This window comes from Phalangium opilio, unplaced genomic scaffold, assembly GCF_054372755.1.
Source record: "Phalangium opilio isolate 3A_F unplaced genomic scaffold, DU_Popi_V2 ptg000056l_1, whole genome shotgun sequence".
Taxonomy (NCBI): Eukaryota; Metazoa; Arthropoda; class Arachnida; order Opiliones; family Phalangiidae; genus Phalangium; species Phalangium opilio.
This window is the reverse complement of record NW_028324175.1, coordinates 2,969,974-2,990,586: the sequence shown is the minus strand read 5'-3', so window position 1 is coordinate 2,990,586 and position 20,613 is coordinate 2,969,974. Positions and strand designations below refer to the sequence as shown.

Here is a 20,613-nt window from a genome sequence, read left to right as displayed (position 1 = left end):
AGGTGATGTGGGGTCTCAGATGTAGCGTAAAAAGTCAAAACTTTTCCACAATACGTGACAACCATTTAATTTCTGAGCTTCCGAGGCTCAATGGTTAGCGCGTTCGGCTGTTAATCGAAAGGTTGGTGGTTCGAGCCCATCCGGGAGCGGTGTTGTGAGGTCTCGGATGTGAAGTAAAAAGTCAAAGTTTTACCTCAATACCTGACGAAAATTTAATTTTTGGGCTTCAGTGGCGCAATGGTTAGCCCGTTCGGCTATTAACCAATAGGTTGGTGGTTCGAGCCCATCCGGGAGAAGTGTTATGACGTCTCAGATGTAACGTAAAATGTCGGAGTTTTTCCACAATACCTGACGAACATTTAATTTTTGGGCTTCAGTGGCGCAATGGTCAGCGCGTTCAGCTGTTAACCGAAAGGTTGGTGGTTCGAGCCCAAACGAGAGAGGTTTTGTGGGGTCTCAGATGTAGCTTGAAAAGTCGTAACTTTTCATCAATACCTGACAACCATTTAATTTCTGAGCTTCCGTGGCTCAATGGTTAGCGCGTTCGGCTATTAACCAATATTTTGGTGTCGAGCCCATCCGGGAGAAGTGTTGTGACGTCTCAGATGTAACGTAAAATGTCAGAGTTTTTCCACAATACCTGACGAACATTTAATTTTTGGGCTTCAGTGGCGCAATGGTTAGCGCGTTCAGCTGTTAACCGAAAGGTTGGTGGTTCGAGCCCAAACGAGAGAGGTTTTGTGGGGTCTCAGATGTAGCGTGAAAAGTCGTAACTTTTCAACAATACCTGACAACCATTTAATTTCTGAGCTTCCGTGGCTCAATGGTTAGCGCGTTCGGCTGTTAACCAATAGGTTGGTGGTTCGATCCCATCCGGGAGCGGTGTTGTGATGTCTCAGATGTAACGTAAAATGTCAGAGTTTTTCCACAATACCTGACGAACATTTATTTTTTGGGCTTCCGTGGCGCAATGGTTAGCGCGTTCAGCTGTTAATCGAAAGGTTGGTGGTTCGAGCCCACCCGGAAGAGGTGATGTGGGGTCTCAGATGTAGCGTAAAAAGCCAAAACTTTTCCACAATACGTGACAACCATTTAATTTCTGAGCTTCCGTGGCTCAATGGTTAGCGCGTTCGGCTGTTAATCGAAAGGTTGGTGGTTCGAGCCCATCCGGGAGCGGTGTTGTGAGGTCTCGGATGTGAAGTAAAAAGTCAAAGTTTTACCTCAATACCAGACGAGCATTTATTTTTTGGGCTTCCGTGGCGCAATGGTTAGCGCGTTCAGCTGTTAATCGAAAGGTTGGTGGTTCGAGCCCACCCGGGAGAGTTGTTGTGAGGTCTCAGATGTAGCGTGAAAAGTCAAACTTTTTCCATAATACGTGATAACCATTTATTTTCTGATCTTTCGTGGCTCAATGGTTAGCGCGTTCGGCTGTTAATCAATAGCTTGGTGGTTCGAGCGCACCCGGGAGCGGTGTTTTTGGATCTCAAATGTAACGTAAATGGCCAAAGTTTTTCCACAATACCTGACGACCATTTAATTTTTGGGCTTCCGTGGCGCAATGGTTAGCGCGTTCAGCTGTTAACCGAAAGGTTGGTGGTTCGAGCCCAAAAGAGAGGTTTTGTGGGGTCTCAGATGTAGCGTGAAAAGTCGTAACTTTTCAACAAAACCTGACAACCATTTAATTTTTGGGCGTCCGTGGCGCAATGGCTAGCGCGTTCGGCTGTTAACCGAAAGGTTGGTGGTTCGTGCCCATCCGGGAGCGGTGTTGTGACGTCTCAGATGTTACGTAAAATGTCAGAGTTTTTCCACAATACCTGACGAACATTTAATTTTTGGCCTTCCGTGGCGCAATAATTAGCGCGTCGAGCACTTAATCGAAAGGTTGGTGGTTCGAGCCCACCCGGAAGAGGTGTTGTGGGGTCTCAGATGTAGCGTTAAAAGTCAAAACTTTTCCACAATACGTGACAACCATTTAATTTCTGATCTTTCGTGGCTCAATGGTTAGCGCGTTCGGCTGTTAACCAATAGCTTGGTGGTTCGAGCCCACCCGGGAGCGGTGTTTTTGGATCTCAAATGTAACGTAAATAGCCAAAGTTTTTCTACAATACCTGACGACCATTTAATTTTTGGGCTTCCGTGGCGCAATGGTTAGTGCGTTCAGCTGTTAACCGAAAGGTTGGTGGTTCGAGCCCAAACGAGAGAGGATTTGTGGGGTCTCAGATGTAGCGTGAAAAGTCGTAACTTTTCAACAATACCTGACAACCATTTAATTTTTGGGCGTCCGTGGCGCAATGGCTAGCGCGTTCGGCTGTTAACCGAAAGGTTGGTGGTTCGAGCCCATCCGGGAGCGGTGTTGTGACGTCTCAGATGTTACGTAAAATGTCAGAGTTTTTCCACAATACCTGACGAACATTTAATTTTTGGGCTTCCGTGGCGCAGTAATTAGCGCGTCCAGCTCTTAATCGAAAGGTTGGTGGTTTGAGCCCACCCGGAAGAGGTGTTGTGGGGTCTCAGATGTAGCGTTAAAAGTCAAAACTTTTCCACAATACGTGACAACCATTTAATTTCTGATCTTCCGTGGCTCAATGGTTAGCGCGTTCGGCTGTTAACCAATAGGTTGGTGGTTCGAGCCCACCCGGGAGCGGTGTTTTTGGATCTCAAATGTAACGTAAATAGCCAAAGTTTTTCCACAATACCTGACGACCATTTAATTTTTGGGCGTCCGTGGCGAATGGTTAGCGCGTTCGGCTGTTAACCGAAAGGTTGGTGGTTCGAACCCATCCGGGAGCGGTGTTGTGAGGTCTCAGATGAGAAGTAAAAAGTCAAGGTTTTACCTCAATACCTGACGAAAATTTAATTTTTGGGCTTCAGTGGCGCAATGGTCAGCGCGTTCAGCTGTTAACCGAAAGGTTGGTGGTTCGAGCCCTCCCGGGAGCGGTGTTGTGACGTCTCAGATGTAACGTAAAATGTCAGAGTTTTTCCACAACACCTCACGAACATTTAACTTTTGGGCTTCTGTGGCGCAATGGTTAGCGCAATCAGCTGTTAATCGAAGGGTTGGTGGTTCGAGCCCACCCGGAAGAGGTGATGTGGGGTCTCAGATGTAGCGTAAAAAGTCAAAACTTTTCCACAATACGTGACAACCATTTAATTTCTGAGCTTCCGAGGCTCAATGGTTAGCGCGTTCGGCTGTTAATCGAAAGGTTGGTGGTTCGAGCCCATCCGGGAGCGGTGTTGTGAGGTCTCGGATGTGAAGTAAAAAGTCAAAGTTTTACCTCAATACCTGACGAAAATTTAATTTTTGGGCTTCAGTGGCGCAATGGTTAGCCCGTTCGGCTATTAACCAATAGGTTGGTGGTTCGAGCCCATCCGGGAGAAGTGTTATGACGTCTCAGATGTAACGTAAAATGTCGGAGTTTTTCCACAATACCTGACGAACATTTAATTTTTGGGCTTCAGTGGCGCAATGGTCAGCGCGTTCAGCTGTTAACCGAAAGGTTGGTGGTTCGAGCCCAAACGAGAGAGGTTTTGTGGGGTCTCAGATGTAGCTTGAAAAGTCGTAACTTTTCATCAATACCTGACAACCATTTAATTTCTGAGCTTCCGTGGCTCAATGGTTAGCGCGTTCGGCTATTAACCAATATTTTGGTGTCGAGCCCATCCGGGAGAAGTGTTGTGACGTCTCAGATGTAACGTAAAATGTCAGAGTTTTTCCACAATACCTGACGAACATTTAATTTTTGGGCTTCAGTGGCGCAATGGTTAGCGCGTTCAGCTGTTAACCGAAAGGTTGGTGGTTCGAGCCCAAACGAGAGAGGTTTTGTGGGGTCTCAGATGTAGCGTGAAAAGTCGTAACTTTTCCACAATACCTGACGAACATTTATTTTTTGGGCTTCCGTGGCGCAATGGTTAGCGCGTTCAGCTGTTAATCGAAAGGTTGGTGGTTCGAGCCCACCCGGAAGAGGTGATGTGGGGTCTCAGATGTAGCGTAAAAAGCCAAAACTTTTCCACAATACGTGACAACCATTTAATTTCTGAGCTTCCGTGGCTCAATGGTTAGCGCGTTCGGCTGTTAATCGAAAGGTTGGTGGTTCGAGCCCATCCGGGAGCGGTGTTGTGAGGTCTCGGATGTGAAGTAAAAAGTCAAAGTTTTACCTCAATACCTGACGAGCATTTATTTTTTGGGCTTCCGTGGCGCAATGGTTAGCGCGTTCAGCTGTTAATCGAAAGGTTGGTGGTTCGAGCCCACCCGGGAGAGGTGTTGTGAGGTCTCAGATGTAGCGTGAAAAGTCAAACTTTTTCCATAATACGTGATAACCATTTATTTTCTGATCTTTCGTGGCTCAATGGTTAGCGCGTTCGGCTGTTAATCAATAGCTTGGTGGTTCGAGCGCACCCGGGAGCGGTGTTTTTGGATCTCAAATGTAACGTAAATGGCCAAAGTTTTTCCACAATACCTGACGACCATTTAATTTTTGGGCTTCCGTGGCGCAATGGTTAGCGCGTTCAGCTGTTAACCGAAAGGTTGGTGGTTCGAGCCCAAAAGAGAGGTTTTGTGGGGTCTCAGATGTAGCGTGAAAAGTCGTAACTTTTCAACAAAACCTGACAACCATTTAATTTTTGGGCGTCCGTGGCGCAATGGCTAGCGCGTTCGGCTGTTAACCGAAAGGTTGGTGGTTCGAGCCCATCCGGGAGCGGTGTTGTGACGTCTCAGATGTTACGTAAAATGTCAGAGTTTTTCCACAATACCTGACGAACATTTAATTTTTGGCCTTCCGTGGCGCAATAATTAGCGCGTCGAGCACTTAATCGAAAGGTTGGTGGTTCGAGCCCACCCGGAAGAGGTGTTGTGGGGTCTCAGATGTGGCGTTAAAAGTCAAAACTTTTCCACAATACGTGACAACCATTTAATTTCTGATCTTCCGTGGCTCAATGGTTAGCGCGTTCGGCTGTTAACCAATAGGTTGGTGGTTCGAGCCCACCCGGGAGCGGTGTTTTTGGATCTCAAATGTAACGTAAATAGCCAAAGTTTTTCCACAATACCTGACGACCATTTAATTTTTGGGCGTCCGTGGCGAATGGTTAGCGCGTTCGGCTGTTAACCGAAAGGTTGGTGGTTCGAGCCCATCCGGGAGCGGTGTTGTGAGGTCTCAGATGTGAAGTAAAAAGACAAGGTTTTACCTCAATACCTGACGAAAATTTAATTTTTGGGCTTCAGTGGCGCAATGGTCAGCGCGTTCAGCTGTTAATCGAAAGGTTGGTGGTTCGAGCCCATCCGGGAGCGGTGTTGTGAGGTCTCGGATGTGAAGTAAAAAGTCAAAGTTTTACCTCAATACCTGACGAGCATTTATTTTTTGGGCTTCCGTGGCGCAATGGTTAGCGCGTTCAGCTGTTAATCGAAAGGTTGGTGGTTCGAGCCCACCCGGGAGAGGTGTTGTGAGGTCTCAGATGTAGCGTGAAAAGTCAAACTTTTTCCATAATACGTGATAACCATTTATTTTCTGATCTTTCGTGGCTCAATGGTTAGCGCGTTCGGCTGTTAACCAATAGCTTGGTGGTTCGAGCCCACCCGGGAGCGGTGTTTTTGGATCTCAAATGTAACGTAAATGGCCAAAGTTTTTCCACAATACCTGACGACCATTTAATTTTTGGGCTTCCGTGGCGCAATGGTTAGCGCGTTCAGCTGTTAACCGAAAGGTTGGTGGTTCGAGCCCAAAAGAGAGGTTTTATGGGGTCTCAGATGTAGCGTGAAAAGTCGTAACTTTTCAACAAAACCTGACAACCATTTAATTTTTGGGCGTCCGTGGCGCAATGGCTAGCGCGTTCGGCTGTTAACCGAAAGGTTGGTGGTTCGAGCCCATCCGGGAGCGGTGTTGTGACGTCACAGATGTTACGTAAAATGTCAGAGTTTTTCCACAATACCTGACGAACATTTAATTTTTGGCCTTCCGTGGCGCAATAATTAGCGCGTCGAGCACTTAATCGAAAGGTTGGTGGTTCGAGCCCACCCGGAAGAGGTGTTGTGGGGTCTCAGATGTAGCGTTAAAAGTCAAAACTTTTCCACAATACGTGACAACCATTTAATTTCTGATCTTCCGTGGCTCAATGGTTAGCGCGTTCGGCTGTTTACCAATAGGTTGGTGGTTCGAGCCCACCCGGGAGCGGTGTTTTTGGATCTCAAATGTAACGTAAATAGCCAAAGTTTTTCCACAATACCTGACGACCATTTAATTTTTGGGCGTCCGTGGCGAATGGTTAGCGCGTTCGGCTGTTAACCGAAAGGTTGGTGGTTCGAGCCCATCCGGGAGCGGTGTTGTGAGGTCTCAGATGTGAAGTAAAAAGACAAGGTTTTACCTCAATACCTGACGAAAATTTAATTTTTGGGCTTCAGTGGCGCAATGGTTAGCGCGTTCGGCTATTAACCGAAAGGTTGGTGGTTCGAGCCCATCAGGGAGAAGTGTTGTGACGTCTCAGATGTAACGTAAAATGTCGGAGTTTTTCCACAATACCTGACGAACATTTAATTTTTGGGCTTCAGTGGCGCAATGGTCAGCGCGTTCAGCTGTTAACCGAAAGGTTGGTGGTTCGAGCCCAAACGAGAGAGGTTTTGTGGGGTCTCAGATGTAGCTTGAAAAGTCGTAACTTTTCATCAATACCTGACAACCATTTAATTTCTGAGCTTCCGTGGCTCAATGGTTAGCGCGTTCGGCTGTTAACCTATAGGTTGGAGGTTCTAGCCCATCCGGGAGCGGTGTTGTGATGTCTCAGATGTAACGTAAAATGTCAGAGTTTTTCCACAATACCTGACGAACATTTAATTTTTGGGCTTCCGTGGCGCAATGGTTAGCGCGTTCAGCTGTTAATCGAAAGGTTGGTGGTTCGAGCCCACCCGGAAGAGGTGTTGTGGGGTCTCAGATGTAGCGTAAAAAGTCAAAACTTTTCCACAATACGTGACAACCATTTAATTTCTGAGCTTCCGTGGCTCAATGGTTAGCGCGTTCGGCTGTCAATCGAAAGGTTGGTGGTTCGATCCCATCCGGGAGCGGTGTTGTGAGGTCTCGGATGTGAAGTAAAAAGTCATAGTTTTACCTCAATACCTGACGAAAATTTAATTTTTGGGCTTCCGTGGCGCAATGGTTAGCGCGTTCAGCTGTTAATCGAAAGGTTGCTGGTTCGAGCCCACCCGGGAGAGGTGTTGTGAGGTCTCAGATGTAGCGTGAAAAGTCAAACTTTTTCCATAATACGTGATAACCATTTATTTTCTGATCTTTCGTGGCTCAATGGTTAGCGCGTTCGGCTGTTAACCAATAGCTTGGTGGTTCGAGCCCACCCGGGTGCGGTGTTTTTGGATCTCAAATGTAACGTAAATAGCCAAAGTTTTTCCACAATACCTGACGAAAATTTAATTTTTGGGCTTCAGTGGCGCAATGGTTAGCCCGTTCGGCTATTAACCAATAGGTTGGTGGTTCGAGCCCATCCGGGAGAAGTGTTATGACGTCTCAGATGTAACGTAAAATGTCGGAGTTTTTCCACAATACCTGACGAACATTTAATTTTTGGGCTTCAGTGGCGCAATGGTCAGCGCGTTCAGCTGTTAACCGAAAGGTTGGTGGTTCGAGCCCAAACGAGAGAGGTTTTGTGGGGTCTCAGATGTAGCTTGAAAAGTCGTAACTTTTCATCAATACCTGACAACCATTTAATTTCTGAGCTTCCGTGGCTCAATGGTTAGCGCGTTCGGCTATTAACCAATATTTTGGTGTCGAGCCCATCCGGGAGAAGTGTTGTGACGTCTCAGATGTAACGTAAAATGTCAGAGTTTTTCCACAATACCTGACGAACATTTAATTTTTGGGCTTCAGTGGCGCAATGGTTAGCGCGTTCAGCTGTTAACCGAAAGGTTGGTGGTTCGAGCCCAAACGAGAGAGGTTTTGTGGGGTCTCAGATGTAGCGTGAAAAGTCGTAACTTTTCAACAATACCTGACAACCATTTAATTTCTGAGCTTCCGTGGCTCAATGGTTAGCGCGTTCGGCTGTTAACCAATAGGTTGGTGGTTCGATCCCATCCGGGAGCGGTGTTGTGATGTCTCAGATGTAACGTAAAATGTCAGAGTTTTTCCACAATACCGGACGAACATTTATTTTTTGGGCTTCCGTGGCGCAATGGTTAGCGCGTTCAGCTGTTAATCGAAAGGTTGGTGGTTCGAGCCCACCCGGAAGAGGTGATGTGGGGTCTCAGATGTAGCGTAAAAAGCCAAAACTTTTCCACAATACGTGACAACCATTTAATTTCTGAGCTTCCGTGGCTCAATGGTTAGCGCGTTCGGCTGTTAATCGAAAGGTTGGTGGTTCGAGCCCATCCGGGAGCGGTGTTGTGAGGTCTCGGATGTGAAGTAAAAAGTCAAAGTTTTACCTCAATACCTGACGAGCATTTATTTTTTGGGCTTCCGTGGCGCAATGGTAAGCGCGTTCAGCTGTTAATCGAAAGGTTGGTGGTTCGAGCCCACCCGGGAGAGGTGTTGTGAGGTCTCAGATGTAGCGTGAAAAGTCAAACTTTTTCCATAATACGTGATAACCATTTATTTTCTGATCTTTCGTGGCTCAATGGTTAGCGCGTTCGGCTGTTAACCAATAGCTTGGTGGTTCGAGCCCACCCGGGAGCGGTGTTTTTGGATCTCAAATGTAACGTAAATAGCCAAAGTTTTTCTACAATACCTGACGACCATTTAATTTTTGGGCTTACGTGGCGCAATGGTTAGTGCGTTCAGCTGTTAACCGAAAGGTTGGTGGTTCGAGCCCAAACGAGAGAGGATTTGTGGGGTCTCAGATGTAGCGTGAAAAGTCGTAACTTTTCAACAATACCTGACAACCATTTAATTTTTGGGCGTCCGTGGCGCAATGGCTAGCGCGTTCGGCTGTAAACCGAAAGGTTGGTGGTTCGAGCCCATCCGGGAGCGGTGTTGTGACGTCTCAGATGTTACGTAAAATGTCAGAGTTTTTCCACAATACCTGACGAACATTTAATTTTTGGGCTTCCGTGGCGCAGTAATTAGCGCGTCCAGCTCTTAATCGAAAGGTTGGTGTTTTGAGCCCACCCGGAAGAGGTGTTGTGGGGTCTCAGATGTAGCGTTAAAAGTCAAAACTTTTCCACGATACGTGACAACCATTTAATTTCTGATCTTCCGTGGCTCAATGGTTAGCGCGTTCGGCTGTTAACCAATAGGTTGGTGGTTCGAGCCCACCCGGGAGCGGTGTTTTTGGATCTCAAATGTAACGTAAATAGCCAAAGTTTTTCCACAATACCTGACGACCAATTAATTTTTGGGCGTCCGTGGCGAATGGTTAGCGCGTTCGGCTGTTAACCGAAAGGTTGGTGGTTCGAGTAAATCCGGGAGCGGTGTTGTGAGGTCTCAGATGAGAAGTAAAAAGTCAAGGTTTTACCTCAATACCTGACGAAAATTTAATTTTTGGGCTTCAGTGGCGCAATGGTCAGCGCGTTCAGCTGTTAACCGAAAGGTTGGTGGTTCGAGCCCTCCCGGGAGCGGTGTTGTGACGTCTCAGGTGTAACGTAAAATGTCAGAGTTTTTCCACAACACCTGACGAACATTTAACTTTTGGGCTTCCGTGGCGCAATGGTTAGCGCAATCAGCTGTTAATCGAAGGGTTGGTGGTTCGAGCCCGCCCGGAAGAGGTGTTGTGGGGTCTCAGATGTAACGTAAAATGTCAAAACTTTTCCACAATACGTGACAACCATTTAATTCTGAGCTTCCGTGGCTCAATGGTTAGCGCGTTCGGCTGTCAATCGAAAGGTTGGTGGTTCGAGCCCATCCGGGAGCGGTGTTGTGAGGTCTCGGATGTGAAGTAAAAAGTCAAAGTTTTACCTCAATACCTGACGAAAATTTAATTTTTGGGCTTCAGTGGCGCAATGGTCAGCGCGTTCGGCTGTTAACCTATAGGTTGGAGGTTCTAGCCCATCCGGGAGCGGTGTTGTGATGTCTCAGATGTAACGTAAAATGTCAGAGTTTTTCCACAATACCTGACGAACATTTAATTTTTGGGCTTCCGTGGCGCAATGGTTAGCGCGTTCAGCTGTTAATCGAAAGGTTGGTGGTTCGAGCCCACCCGGAAGAGGTGTTGTGGGGTCTCAGATGTAGCGTAAAAAGTCAAAACTTTTCCACAATACGTGACAACCATTTAATGTCTGAGCTTCCGTGGCTCAATGGTTAGCGCGTTCGGCTGTCAATCGAAAGGTTGGTGGTTCGATCCCATCCGGGAGCGGTGTTGTGAGGTCTCGGATGTGAAGTAAAAAGTCATAGTTTTACCTCAATACCTGACGAAAATTTAATTTTTGGGCTTCCGTGGCGCAATGGTTAGCGCGTTCAGCTGTTAATCGAAAGGTTGCTGGTTCGAGCCCACCCGGGAGAGGTGTTGTGAGGTCTCAGATGTAGCGTGAAAAGTCAAACTTTTTCCATAATACGTGATAACCATTTATTTTCTGATCTTTCGTGGCTCAATGGTTAGCGCGTTCGGCTGTTAACCAATAGCTTGGTGGTTCGAGCCCACCCGGGAGCGGTGTTTTTGGATCTCAAATGTAACGTAAATAGCCAAAGTTTTTCTACAATACCTGACGACCATTTAATTTTTGGGCTTACGTGGCGCAATGGTTAGTGCGTTCAGCTGTTAACCGAAAGGTTGGTGGTTCGAGCCCAAACGAGAGAGGATTTGTGGGGTCTCAGATGTAGCGTGAAAAGTCGTAACTTTTCAACAATACCTGACAACCATTTAATTTTTGGGCGTCCGTGGCGCAATGGCTAGCGCGTTCGGCTGTAAACCGAAAGGTTGGTGGTTCGAGCCCATCCGGGAGCGGTGTTGTGACGTCTCAGATGTTACGTAAAATGTCAGAGTTTTTCCACAATACCTGACGAACATTTAATTTTTGGGCTTCCGTGGCGCAGTAATTAGCGCGTCCAGCTCTTAATCGAAAGGTTGGTGTTTTGAGCCCACCCGGAAGAGGTGTTGTGGGGTCTCAGATGTAGCGTTAAAAGTCAAAACTTTTCCACGATACGTGACAACCATTTAATTTCTGATCTTCCGTGGCTCAATGGTTAGCGCGTTCGGCTGTTAACCAATAGGTTGGTGGTTCGAGCCCACCCGGGAGCGGTGTTTTTGGATCTCAAATGTAACGTAAATAGCCAAAGTTTTTCCACAATACCTGACGAAAATTTAATTTTTGGGCTTCAGTGGCGCAATGGTCAGCGCGTTCAGCTGTTAACCGAAAGGTTGGTGGTTCGAGCCCTCCCGGGAGCGGTGTTGTGACGTCTCAGGTGTAACGTAAAATGTCAGAGTTTTTCCACAACACCTGACGAACATTTAACTTTTGGGCTTCCGTGGCGCAATGGTTAGCGCAATCAGCTGTTAATCGAAGGGTTGGTGGTTCGAGCCCGCCCGGAAGAGGTGTTGTGGGGTCTCAGATGTAACGTAAAATGTCAAAACTTTTCCACAATACGTGACAACCATTTAATTTCTGAGCTTCCGTGGCTCAATGGTTAGCGCGTTCGGCTGTCAATCGAAAGGTTGGTGGTTCGAGCCCATCCGGGAGCGGTGTTGTGAGGTCTCGGATGTGAAGTAAAAAGTCAAAGTTTTACCTCAATACCTGACGAAAATTTAATTTTTGGGCTTCAGTGGCGCAATGGTCAGCGCGTTCAGCTGTTAACCGAAAGGTTGGTGGTTCGAGCCCTCCCGGGAGCGGTGTTGTGACGTCTCAGATGTAACGTAAAATGTCAGAGTTTTTCCACAATACCTGACGAGCATTTAATTATTGGGCTTCCGTGGCGCAATGGCTAGCGCGTTCGGCTGTTAACCGAAAGGTTGGTGGTTCGAGCCCATCCGGGAGCGGTGTTGTGACGTCTCAGATGTTACGTAAAATGTCAGAGTTTTTCCACAATACCTGACGAACATTTAATTTTTGGCCTTCCGTGGCGCAATAATTAGCGCGTCGAGCACTTAATCGAAAGGTTGGTGGTTCGAGCCCACCGGAAGAGGTGTTGTGGGGTCTCAGATGTAACGTAAAATGTCAGAGTTTTTCCACAATACCTGACGAACATTTAACTTTTGGACTTCCGTGGCGCAATGGTTAGCGCGTTCAGCTGTTAATCGAAGGGTTGGTGGTTCGAGCCCGCCCGGAAGAGGTGTTGTGGGGTCTCAGATGTAACGTAAAAAGTCAAAACTTTTCCACAATAAGTGACAACCATTTAATTTCTGAGCTTCCGTGGCTCAATGGTTAGCGCGTTCGGCTGTCAATCGAAAGGTTGGTGGTTCGAGCCCATCCGGGAGCGGTGTTGTGAGGTCTCGGATGTGAAGTAAAAAGTCAAAGTTTTACCTCAATACCTGACGAAAATTTAATTTTTGGGCTTCCGTGGCGCAATGGTTAGCGCGTTCAGCTGTTAATCGAAAGGTTGGTATTCGAGCCCACCCGGGAGAGGTGTTGTGAGGTCTCAGATGAAGCGTGAAAAGTCAAACTTTTTCCATAATACGTGATAACCATTTATTTTCTGATCTTTCGTGGCTCAATGGTTAGCGCGTTCGGCTGTTAACCAATAGCTTGGTGGTTCGAGATCACCCGGGAGCGGTGTTTTTGGATCTCAAATGTAACGTAAATAGCCAAAGTTTTTCCGCAATACCTGACGACCATTTTTTTTGGGCGTCCGTGGCGCAATGGTTAGCGCGTTCGGCTGTTAACCGAAAGGTTGGTGGTTCGAGCCCATCCGGGAGCGGTGTTGTGAGGCCTCAGATGTGAAGTAAAAAGTCAAAGTTTTACCTCAATACCTGACGAAAATTTAATTTTTGGGCTTCAGTGGCGCAATGGTTAGCGCGTTCGGCTATTAACCAATAGGTTGGTGGTTCGAGCCCATCAGGGAGAAGTGTTGTGACGTCTCAGATGTAACGTAAAATGTCGGAGTTTTTCCACAATACCTGACGAACATTTAATTTTTGGGCTTCAGTGGCGCAATGGTCAGCGCGTTCAGCTGTTAACCGAAAGGTTGGTGGTTCGAGCCCAAACGAGAGAGGTTTTGTGGGGTCTCAGATGTAGCTTGAAAAGTCGTAACTTTTCATCAATACCTGACAACCATTTAATTTCTGAGCTTCCGTGGCTCAATGGTTAGCGCGTTCGGCTGTTAACCTATAGGTTGGAGGTTCTAGCCCATCCGGGAGCGGTGTTGTGATGTCTCAGATGTAACGTAAAATGTCAGAGTTTTTCCACAATACCTGACGAACATTTAATTTTTGGGCTTCCGTGGCGCAATGGTTAGCGCGTTCAGCTGTTAATCGAAAGGTTGGTGGTTCGAGCCCACCCGGAAGAGGTGTTGTGGGGTCTCAGATGTAGCGTAAAAAGTCAAAACGTTTCCACAATACGTGACAACCATTTAATTTCTGAGCTTCCGTGGCTCAATGGTTAGCGCGTTCGGCTGTCAATCGAAAGGTTGGTGGTTCGATCCCATCCGGGAGCGGTGTTGTGAGGTCTCGGATGTGAAGTAAAAAGTCATAGTTTTACCTCAATACCTGACGAAAATTTAATTTTTGGGCTTCCGTGGCGCAATGGTTAGCGCGTTCAGCTGTTAATCGAAAGGTTGCTGGTTCGAGCCCACCCGGGAGAGGTGTTGTGAGGTCTTAGATGTAGCGTGAAAAGTCAAACTTTTTCCATAATACGTGATAACCATTTATTTTCTGATCTTTCGTGGCTCAATGGTTAGCGCGTTCGGCTGTTAACCAATAGCTTGGTGGTTCGAGCCCACCCGGGAGCGGTGTTTTTGGATCTCAAATGTAACGTAAATAGCCAAAGTTTTTCTACAATACCTGACGACCATTTAATTTTTGGGCTTCCGTGGCGCAATGGTTAGTGCGTTCAGCTGTTAACCGAAAGGTTGGTGGTTCGAGCCCAAACGAGAGAGGATTTGTGGGGTCTCAGATGTAGCGTGAAAAGTCGTAACTTTTCAACAATACCTGACAACCATTTAATTTTTGGGCGTCCGTGGCGCAATGGCTAGCGCGTTCGGCTGTAAACCGAAAGGTTGGTGGTTCGAGCCCATCCGGGAGCGGTGTTGTGACGTCTCAGATGTTACGTAAAATGTCAGAGTTTTTCCACAATACCTGACGAACATTTAATTTTTGGGCTTCCATGGCGCAGTAATTAGCGCGTCCAGCTCTTAATCGAAAGGTTGGCGGTTTGAGCCCACCCGGAAGAGGTGTTGTGGGGTCTCAGATGTAGCGTTAAAAGTCAAAACTTTTCCACGATACGTGACAACCATTTAATTTCTGATCTTCCGTGGCTCAATGGTTAGCGCGTTCGGCTGTTAACCAATAGGTTGGTGGTTCGAGCCCACCCGGGAGCGGTGTTTTTGGATCTCAAATGTAACGTAAATAGCCAAAGTTTTTCCACAATACCTGACGACCATTTAATTTTTGGGCGTCCGTGGCGAATGGTTAGCGCGTTCGGCTGTTAACCGAAAGGTTGGTGGTTCGAGCCCATCCGGGAGCGGTGTTGTGAGGTCTCAGATGAGAAGTAAAAAGTCAAGGTTTTACCTCAATACCTGACGAAAATTTAATTTTTGGGCTTCAGTGGCGCAATGGTCAGCGCGTTCAGCTGTTAACCGAAAGGTTGGTGGTTCGAGCCCTCCCGGGAGCGGTGTTGTGACGTCTCAGGTGTAACGTAAAATGTCAGAGTTTTTCCACAACACTTGACGAACATTTAACTTTTGGGCTTCCGTGGCGCAATGGTTAGCGCAATCAGCTGTTAATCGAAGGGTTGGTGGTTCGAGCCCGCCCGGAAGAGGTGTTGTGGGGTCTCAGATGTAACGTAAAATGTCAAAACTTTTCCACAATACGTGACAACCATTTAATTTCTGAGCTTCCGTGGCTCAATGGTTAGCGCGTTCGGCTGTCAATCGAAAGGTTGGTGGTTCGAGCCCATCCGGGAGCGGTGCTGTGAGGTCTCGGATGTGAAGTAAAAAGTCAAAGTTTTACCTCAATACCTGACGAAAATTTAATTTTTGGGCTTCAGTGGCGCAATGGTCAGCGCGTTCAGCTGTTAATCGAAAGGTTGGTGGTTCGAGCCCACCGGGAAGAGGTGTTGTGGGGTCTCAGATGTAGCGTAAAAAGTCAAAACGTTTCCACAATACGTGACAACCATTTATTTTCTGAGCTTCCGTGGCTCAATGGTTAGCGCGTTCGGCTGTCAATCGAAAGGTTGGTGGTTCGATCCCATCCGGGAGCGGTGTTGTTAGGTCTCGGATGTGAAGTAAAAAGTCATAGTTTTACCTCAATACCTGACGAAAATTTAATTTTTGGGCTTCCGTGGCGCAATGGTTAGCGCGTTCGGCTGTTAACCAATAGGTTGGTGGTTCGAGCCCACCCGGGAGCGGTGTTTTTGGATCTCAAATGTAACGTAAATAGCCAAAGTTTTTCCACAATACCTGACGACCATTTAATTTTTGGGCGTCCGTGGCGAATGGTTAGCGCGTTCGGCTGTTAACCGAAAGGTTGGTGGTTCGAGCCCATCCGGGAGCGGTGTTGTGAGGTCTCAGATGAGAAGTAAAAAGTCAAGGTTTTACCTCAATACCTGACGAAAATTTAATTTTTGGGCTTCAGTGGCGCAATGGTCAGCGCGTTCAGCTGTTAACCGAAAGGTTGGTGGTTCGAGCCCTCCCGGGAGCGGTGTTGTGACGTCTCAGGTGTAACGTAAAATGTCAGAGTTTTTCCACAACACCTGACGAACATTTAACTTTTGGGCTTCCGTGGCGCAATGGTTAGCGCAATCAGCTGTTAATCGAAGGGTTGGTGGTTCGAGCCCGCCCGGAAGAGGTGTTGTGGGGTCTCAGATGTAACGTAAAATGTCAAAACTTTTCCACAATACGTGACAACCATTTAATTTCTGAGCTTCCGTGGCTCAATGGTTAGCGCGTTCGGCTGTCAATCGAAAGGTTGGTGGTTCGAGCCCATCCGGGAGCGGTGTTGTGAGGTCTCGGATGTGAAGTAAAAAGTCAAAGTTTTACCTCAATACCTGACGAAAATTTAATTTTTGGGCTTCAGTGGCGCAATGGTCAGCGCGTTCAGCTGTTAACCGAAAGGTTGGTGGTTCGAGCCCTCCCGGGAGCGGTGTTGTGACGTCTCAGATGTAACGTAAAATGTCAGAGTTTTTCCACAATACCTGACGAGCATTTAATTATTGGGCTTCCGTGGCGCAATGGCTAGCGCGTTCGGCTGTTAACCGAAAGGTTGGTGGTTCGAGCCCATCCGGGAGCGGTGTTGTGACGTCTCAGATGTTACGTAAAATGTCAGAGTTTTTCCACAATACCTGACGAACATTTAATTTTTGGGCTTCCATGGCGCAGTAATTAGCGCGTCCAGCTCTTAATCGAAAGGTTGGCGGTTTGAGCCCACCCGGAAGAGGTGTTGTGGGGTCTCAGATGTAGCGTTAAAAGTCAAAACTTTTCCACGATACGTGACAACCATTTAATTTCTGATCTTCCGTGGCTCAATGGTTAGCGCGTTCGGCTGTTAACCAATAGGTTGGTGGTTCGAGCCCACCCGGGAGCGGTGTTTTTGGATCTCAAATGTAACGTAAATAGCCAAAGTTTTTCCACAATACCTGACGACCATTTAATTTTTGGGCGTCCGTGGCGAATGGTTAGCGCGTTCGGCTGTTAACCGAAAGGTTGGTGGTTCGAGCCCATCCGGGAGCGGTGTTGTGAGGTCTCAGATGAGAAGTAAAAAGTCAAGGTTTTACCTCAATACCTGACGAAAATTTAATTTTTGGGCTTCAGTGGCGCAATGGTCAGCGCGTTCAGCTGTTAACCGAAAGGTTGGTGGTTCGAGCCCTCCCGGGAGCGGTGTTGTGACGTCTCAGGTGTAACGTAAAATGTCAGAGTTTTTCCACAACACTTGACGAACATTTAACTTTTGGGCTTCCGTGGCGCAATGGTTAGCGCAATCAGCTGTTAATCGAAGGGTTGGTGGTTCGAGCCCGCCCGGAAGAGGTGTTGTGGGGTCTCAGATGTAACGTAAAATGTCAAAACTTTTCCACAATACGTGACAACCATTTAATTTCTGAGCTTCCGTGGCTCAATGGTTAGCGCGTTCGGCTGTCAATCGAAAGGTTGGTGGTTCGAGCCCATCCGGGAGCGGTGCTGTGAGGTCTCGGATGTGAAGTAAAAAGTCAAAGTTTTACCTCAATACCTGACGAAAATTTAATTTTTGGGCTTCAGTGGCGCAATGGTCAGCGCGTTCAGCTGTTAATCGAAAGGTTGGTGGTTCGAGCCCACCGGGAAGAGGTGTTGTGGGGTCTCAGATGTAGCGTAAAAAGTCAAAACGTTTCCACAATACGTGACAACCATTTATTTTCTGAGCTTCCGTGGCTCAATGGTTAGCGCGTTCGGCTGTCAATCGAAAGGTTGGTGGTTCGATCCCATCCGGGAGCGGTGTTGTGAGGTCTCGGATGTGAAGTAAAAAGTCATAGTTTTACCTCAATACCTGACGAAAATTTAATTTTTGGGCTTCCGTGGCGCAATGGTTAGCGCGTTCGGCTGTTAACCAATAGGTTGGTGGTTCGAGCCCACCCGGGAGCGGTGTTTTTGGATCTCAAATGTAACGTAAATAGCCAAAGTTTTTCCACAATACCTGACGACCATTTAATTTTTGGGCGTCCGTGGCGAATGGTTAGCGCGTTCGGCTGTTAACCGAAAGGTTGGTGGTTCGAGCCCATCCGGGAGCGGTGTTGTGAGGTCTCAGATGAGAAGTAAAAGTCAAGGTTTTACCTCAATACCTGACGAAAATTTAATTTTTGGGCTTCAGTGGCGCAATGGTCAGCGCGTTCAGCTGTTAACCGAAAGGTTGGTGGTTCGAGCCCTCCCGGGAGCGGTGTTGTGACGTCTCAGGTGTAACGTAAAATGTCAGAGTTTTTCCACAACACCTGACGAACATTTAACTTTTGGGCTTCCGTGGCGCAATGGTTAGCGCAATCAGCTGTTAATCGAAGGGTTGGTGGTTCGAGCCCGCCCGGAAGAGGTGTTGTGGGGTCTCAGATGTAACGTAAAATGTCAAAACTTTTCCACAATACGTGACAACCATTTAATTTCTGAGCTTCCGTGGCTCAATGGTTAGCGCGTTCGGCTGTCAATCGAAAGGTTGGTGGTTCGAGCCCATCCGGGAGCGGTGTTGTGAGGTCTCGGATGTGAAGTAAAAAGTCAAAGTTTTACCTCAATACCTGACGAAAATTTAATTTTTGGGCTTCAGTGGCGCAATGGTCAGCGCGTTCAGCTGTTAACCGAAAGGTTGGTGGTTCGAGCCCTCCCGGGAGCGGTGTTGTGACGTCTCAGATGTAACGTAAAATGTCAGAGTTTTTCCACAATACCTGACGAGCATTTAATTATTGGGCTTCCGTGGCGCAATGGCTAGCGCGTTCGGCTGTTAACCGAAAGGTTGGTGGTTCGAGCCCATCCGGGAGCGGTGTTGTGACGTCTCAGATGTTACGTAAAATGTCAGAGTTTTTCCACAATACCTGACGAACATTTAATTTTTGGCCTTCCGTGGCGCAATAATTAGCGCGTCGAGCACTTAATCGAAAGGTTGGTGGTTCGAGCCCACCGGAAGAGGTGTTGTGGGGTCTCAGATGTCAGAGTTTTTCCACAATACCTGACGAACATTTAACTTTTGGACTTCCGTGGCGCAATGGTTAGCGCGTTCAGCTGTTAATCGAAGGGTTGGTGGTTCGAGCCCGCCCGGAAGAGGTGTTGTGGGGTCTCAGATGTAACGTAAAAAGTCAAAACTTTTCCACAATAAGTGACAACCATTTAATTTCTGAGCTTCCGTGGCTCAATGGTTAGCGCGTTCGGCTGTCAATCGAAAGGTTGGTGGTTCGAGCCCATCCGGGAGCGGTGTTGTGAGGTCTCGGATGTGAAGTAAAAAGTCAAAGTTTTACCTCAATACCTGACGAAAATTTAATTTTTGGGCTTCAGTGGCGCAATGGTCAGCGCGTTCAGCTGTTAACCGAAAGGTTGGTGGTTCGAGCCCACCCAAGAGAGGTGTTGTGAGGTCTCAGATGTAGCGTGAAAAGTCAGAGTTTTTCCACAATACCTGACGAGCATTTAATTATTGGGCTTCCGTGGCGCAATGGCTAGCGCGTTCGGCTGTTAACCGAAAGGTTGGTGGTTCGAGCCCATCCGGGAGCGGTGTTGTGACGTCTCAGATGTTACGTAAAATGTCAGAGTTTTTCCACAATACCTGACGAACGTTTAATTTTTGGCCTTCCGTGGCGCAATAATTAGCGCGTCGAGCACTTAATCGAAAGGTTGGTGGTTCGAGCCCACCGGAAGAGGTGTTGTGGGGTCTCAGATGTAACGTAAAATGTCAGAGTTTTTCCACAATACCTGACGAACATTTAACATTTGGACTTCCGTGGCGCAATGGTTAGCGCGTTCAGCTGTTAATCGAAGGGTTGGTGGTTCGAGCCCGCCCGGAAGAGGTGTTGTGGGGTCTCAGATGTAACGTAAAAAGTCAAAACTTTTCCACAATACCTGACAACCATTTAATTTCTGAGCTTCCGTGGCTCAATGGTTAGCGCGTTCGGCTGTCAATCGAAAGGTTGGTGGTTCGAGCCCATCCGGGAGCGGTGTTGTGAGGTCTCGGATGTGAAGTAAAAAGTCAAAGTTTTACCTCAATACCTGACGAAAATTTAATTTTTGGGCTTCCGTGGCGCAATGGTTAGCGCGTTCAGCTGTTAATCGAAAGGTTGGTGGTTCGAGCCCACCCAAGAGAGGTGTTGTGAGGTCTCAGATGTAGCGTGAAAAGTCAAACTTTTTCCATAATACGTGATAACCATTTATTTTCTGATCTTTCGTGGCTCAATGGTTAGCGCGTTCGGCTGTTAACCATTAGCTTGGTGGTTCGAGCCCACCCGGGAGCGGTGTTTTTGGATCTCAAATGTAACGTAAATAGCCAAAGTTTTTCCACAATACCTGACGACCATTTAATTTTTGGGCTTCCGTGGCGCAATGGTTATCGCGTTCAGCTGTTAACCGAAAGGTTGGTGGTTCGAGCCCTAAAGAGAGGTTTTGTGGGGTCTCAGATGTAGCGTGAAAAGTCGTAACTTTTCAACAAAACCTGACAACCATTTAATTTCTGAGCTTCCGTGGCTCAATGGTTAGCGCGTTCGGCTGTCAATCGAAAGGTTGGTGGTTCGAGCCCACCCGGGAGAGGTGTTGTGAGGTCTCAGATGTAGCGTGAAAAGTCAAAGTTTTACCTCAATACCTGACGAAAATTTAATTTTTGGGCTTCAGTGGCGCAATGGTCAGCGCGTTCAGCTGTTAACCGAAAGGTTGGTGGTTCGAGCCCTCCCGGGAGCGGTGTTGTGACGTCTCAGATGTAACGTAAAATGTCAGAGTTTTTCCACAATACCTGACGAGCATTTAATTATTGGGCTTCCGTGGCGCAATGGCTAGCGCGTTCGGCTGTTAACCGAAAGGTTGGTGGTTCGAGCCCATCCGGGAGCGGTGTTGTGACGTCTCAGATGTTACGTAAAATGTCAGAGTTTTTCCACAATACCTGACGAACATTTAATTTTTG

At 47.4% G+C, this 20,613-nt stretch overlaps 19 non-coding genes across 19 annotated transcripts; all 19 read left to right on the top strand.

Moving 5' to 3' along the window:
• The first annotated feature begins 6,387 nt into the window (after positions 1–6,387).
• On the top strand, positions 6,388–6,457 carry TRNAN-AUU (transfer RNA asparagine (anticodon AUU)). Its single transcript has one exon. It is a non-coding gene; the product is annotated as a tRNA-Asn (tRNA).
• Positions 6,458–6,972: 515 nt separating this feature from the next.
• TRNAD-GUC (transfer RNA aspartic acid (anticodon GUC)) lies at positions 6,973–7,045 on the top strand. Its single transcript has one exon. It is a non-coding gene; the product is annotated as a tRNA-Asp (tRNA).
• Positions 7,046–8,881: 1,836 nt separating this feature from the next.
• On the top strand, positions 8,882–8,954 carry TRNAY-GUA (transfer RNA tyrosine (anticodon GUA)). Its single transcript has one exon. It is a non-coding gene; the product is annotated as a tRNA-Tyr (tRNA).
• An 807-nt stretch (positions 8,955–9,761) lies between these two features.
• On the top strand, positions 9,762–9,834 carry TRNAD-GUC (transfer RNA aspartic acid (anticodon GUC)). The gene has a single exon. It is a non-coding gene; the product is annotated as a tRNA-Asp (tRNA).
• Positions 9,835–10,202: 368 nt separating this feature from the next.
• Positions 10,203–10,275, top strand: TRNAD-GUC (transfer RNA aspartic acid (anticodon GUC)). The gene has a single exon. It is a non-coding gene; the product is annotated as a tRNA-Asp (tRNA).
• A 515-nt stretch (positions 10,276–10,790) lies between these two features.
• Positions 10,791–10,863, top strand: TRNAY-GUA (transfer RNA tyrosine (anticodon GUA)). The gene has a single exon. It is a non-coding gene; the product is annotated as a tRNA-Tyr (tRNA).
• Positions 10,864–11,525: 662 nt separating this feature from the next.
• TRNAD-GUC (transfer RNA aspartic acid (anticodon GUC)) lies at positions 11,526–11,598 on the top strand. Its single transcript has one exon. It is a non-coding gene; the product is annotated as a tRNA-Asp (tRNA).
• A 661-nt stretch (positions 11,599–12,259) lies between these two features.
• Positions 12,260–12,332, top strand: TRNAD-GUC (transfer RNA aspartic acid (anticodon GUC)). The gene has a single exon. It is a non-coding gene; the product is annotated as a tRNA-Asp (tRNA).
• A 1,100-nt stretch (positions 12,333–13,432) lies between these two features.
• On the top strand, positions 13,433–13,505 carry TRNAD-GUC (transfer RNA aspartic acid (anticodon GUC)). The gene has a single exon. It is a non-coding gene; the product is annotated as a tRNA-Asp (tRNA).
• A 515-nt stretch (positions 13,506–14,020) lies between these two features.
• On the top strand, positions 14,021–14,093 carry TRNAY-GUA (transfer RNA tyrosine (anticodon GUA)). The gene has a single exon. It is a non-coding gene; the product is annotated as a tRNA-Tyr (tRNA).
• Positions 14,094–14,901: 808 nt separating this feature from the next.
• On the top strand, positions 14,902–14,974 carry TRNAD-GUC (transfer RNA aspartic acid (anticodon GUC)). The gene has a single exon. It is a non-coding gene; the product is annotated as a tRNA-Asp (tRNA).
• Positions 14,975–15,195: 221 nt separating this feature from the next.
• TRNAD-GUC (transfer RNA aspartic acid (anticodon GUC)) lies at positions 15,196–15,268 on the top strand. The gene has a single exon. It is a non-coding gene; the product is annotated as a tRNA-Asp (tRNA).
• Positions 15,269–15,929: 661 nt separating this feature from the next.
• Positions 15,930–16,002, top strand: TRNAD-GUC (transfer RNA aspartic acid (anticodon GUC)). The gene has a single exon. It is a non-coding gene; the product is annotated as a tRNA-Asp (tRNA).
• A 1,102-nt stretch (positions 16,003–17,104) lies between these two features.
• Positions 17,105–17,177, top strand: TRNAD-GUC (transfer RNA aspartic acid (anticodon GUC)). The gene has a single exon. It is a non-coding gene; the product is annotated as a tRNA-Asp (tRNA).
• A 221-nt stretch (positions 17,178–17,398) lies between these two features.
• On the top strand, positions 17,399–17,471 carry TRNAD-GUC (transfer RNA aspartic acid (anticodon GUC)). Its single transcript has one exon. It is a non-coding gene; the product is annotated as a tRNA-Asp (tRNA).
• Positions 17,472–18,131: 660 nt separating this feature from the next.
• TRNAD-GUC (transfer RNA aspartic acid (anticodon GUC)) lies at positions 18,132–18,204 on the top strand. The gene has a single exon. It is a non-coding gene; the product is annotated as a tRNA-Asp (tRNA).
• A 649-nt stretch (positions 18,205–18,853) lies between these two features.
• Positions 18,854–18,926, top strand: TRNAD-GUC (transfer RNA aspartic acid (anticodon GUC)). The gene has a single exon. It is a non-coding gene; the product is annotated as a tRNA-Asp (tRNA).
• Positions 18,927–19,587: 661 nt separating this feature from the next.
• On the top strand, positions 19,588–19,660 carry TRNAD-GUC (transfer RNA aspartic acid (anticodon GUC)). The gene has a single exon. It is a non-coding gene; the product is annotated as a tRNA-Asp (tRNA).
• A 513-nt stretch (positions 19,661–20,173) lies between these two features.
• TRNAD-GUC (transfer RNA aspartic acid (anticodon GUC)) lies at positions 20,174–20,246 on the top strand. The gene has a single exon. It is a non-coding gene; the product is annotated as a tRNA-Asp (tRNA).
• Positions 20,247–20,613: the final 367 nt, after the last annotated feature.